Source organism: Stigmatopora nigra, unplaced genomic scaffold (genome assembly GCF_051989575.1).
Source record: "Stigmatopora nigra isolate UIUO_SnigA unplaced genomic scaffold, RoL_Snig_1.1 HiC_scaffold_186, whole genome shotgun sequence".
Classification (NCBI taxonomy): Eukaryota; Metazoa; Chordata; class Actinopteri; order Syngnathiformes; family Syngnathidae; genus Stigmatopora; species Stigmatopora nigra.
The window spans coordinates 5,001-7,500 of NW_027551699.1; the positions used below are offsets into that span (position 1 = coordinate 5,001).

Sequence of the window (2,500 nt, forward strand, 5' to 3'; positions counted from 1 at the left end):
ATGAAGAGATGTAAATGGTTTACCAATTGTGAAATATGTGCTTGTGAACGCACTCATTGCTGATGCCTGGCAATACAACGAATCTGCAATGGCTTTGGTGATCGACAAATAAACTGCAAGAAACTGTTAACTCCAATATCACGTCCGCACTCCATTTTGTGAATTTGGAGGAGGGATCATTTTAGCGGTTTGCAACCAGTACATACTTTATGAGACTTCTCGGAATGATTTCTGGGATTGGCCATCCTAGTTTTAAAGATGGGGTAGATTTGTTTCACGAGGCCAGCCAAGAAGAAGTTTGAGTACCACGGTTTATTGACGTGGAGAAGACCTCAAGTAGGCTCAAGGAAGTAACACATAATGTTAGGTTTGCATTAGTATTGCTATTTGATTGTTTACTCCATGTATACTTATGCTCGCGTTCCTACTCTTCTTTGTCCCTGCTGACTTGCTGTTCCACTCGCACAGCTGCGGATCATTGATGATTATTGGGGTAGACCTGCCGACTGCCTACGGCAGTTCGGAAGACAGTTGGTAGGGGCCACTTTATGTCGCGTTCTCCAGTCGGGCGGACAGGCGGGCGGACGAACGGGCAAATAAATATATATATATATATATATATATATATATATATATATATATATATATATATATATATATATATATATATATATATATATATATATATATATATATATATATATATATATATATATATATATATATATAGATAGATAGAGATAGAGAGATAGAGGTAGAGAGATAGAGATAGAGATAGAGATAGAGATAGAGATAGAGATAGAGATAGAGATAGAGATAGAGAGATAGAGAGATAGAGAGATAGAGAGATAGAGAGATAGAGAGATAGAGAGATAGAGAGATAGAGAGATAGAGAGATAGAGAGATAGAGAGATAGAGAGATAGAGAGATAGAGAGATAGAGATAGAGAGATAGAGAGATAGAGAGATAGAGAGATAGAGAGATAGAGAGATAGAGAGATAGAGAGATAGAGAGATAGAGAGATAGAGAGATAGAGAGATAGAGAGATAGAGTGATAGAGTGATAGAGTGATAGAGATAGAGAGATAGAGAGATAGAGAGATAGAGAGATAGAGAGATAGAGAGATAGAGAGATAGAGAGATAGAGAGATAGAGAGATAGAGAGATAGAGAGATAGAGAGAGAGAGAGAGAGATAGAGAGATAGAGAGATAGAGAGATAGAGAGATAGAGAGATAGAGAGATAGAGAGATAGAGAGATAGAGATAGAGATAGAGAGATAGAGATAGAGAGATAGAGATAGAGAGATAGAGATAGAGAGATAGAGATAGAGAGATAGAGAGATAGAGAGATAGAGAGATAGAGAGATAGAGAGATAGAGAGATAGAGAGATAGAGATAGAGAGATAGAGATAGAGAGATAGAGATAGAGAGATAGAAATAGAGAGATAGAGATAGAGAGATAGAGATAGAGATAGAGATAGAGATAGAGAGATAGAGATAGAGATAGAGATAGAGATAGAGATAGAGATAGAGATAGAGATAGAGATAGAGATAGAGATAGAGATAGAGATAGAGATAGAGATAGAGAGATAGAGATAGAGAGAGAGAGATAGAGATAGAGATAGAGATAGAGATAGAGATAGAGATAGAGATAGAGATAGAGATAGAGAGAGATAGAGAGATAGAGAGATAGAGATAGAGATAGAGATAGAGATAGAGATAGAGATAGAGATAGAGATAGAGATAGAGATAGAGATAGAGATAGAGAGAGATAGAGAGATAGAGAGATAGAGATAGAGATAGAGATAGAGATAGAGATAGAGATAGAGATAGAGATAGAGATAGAGATAGAGATAGAGATAGAGATAGAGATAGAGATAGAGATAGAGATAGAGATAGAGATAGAGATAGAGATAGAGATAGAGATAGAGATAGAGATAGAGATAGAGATAGAGATAGAGATAGAGATAGAGATAGAGATAGAGATAGAGATAGAGATAGAGATAGAGATAGAGATAGAGATAGAGATAGAGATAGAGATAGAGATAGAGATAGAGATAGAGATAGAGATAGAGATAGAGATAGAGATAGAGATAGAGAGATAGAGGTAGAGAGATAGAGATAGAGATAGAGATAGAGATAGAGATAGAGATAGAGATAGAGATAGAGATAGAGATAGAGATAGAGATAGAGATAGAGATAGAGATAGAGATAGAGATAGAGATAGAGATAGAGATAGAGATAGAGATAGAGATAGAGAGATAGAGAGATAGAGAGATAGAGAGATAGAGAGATAGAGAGATAGAGAGATAGAGAGATAGAGAGATAGAGAGATAGAGAGATAGAGAGATAGAGAGATAGAGAGATAGAGAGATAGAGAGATAGAGAGATAGAGAGATAGAGAGATAGAGAGATAGAGAGATAGAGAGATAGAGAGATAGAGAGATAGAGAGATAGAGAGATAGAGAGATAGAGAGATAGAGAGATAGAGAGATAGAGAG

The 2,500-nt window shown here is 36.2% G+C and overlaps 1 protein-coding gene across 2 annotated transcripts in view; it reads left to right on the forward strand.

Moving 5' to 3' along the window:
• LOC144193199 (gamma-crystallin M2-like) overlaps positions 1-136 on the forward strand; it is a 1,192-nt gene extending 1,056 nt beyond the window's left edge. For both annotated transcript variants that reach the window (XM_077711975.1, XM_077711976.1), the window contains exon 3: positions 1-136. This exon is cut by the window's left edge. The gene's annotated coding sequence lies outside the window, so the exon portion shown is untranslated.
• The last annotated feature ends 2,364 nt before the right edge of the window (positions 137-2,500 follow it).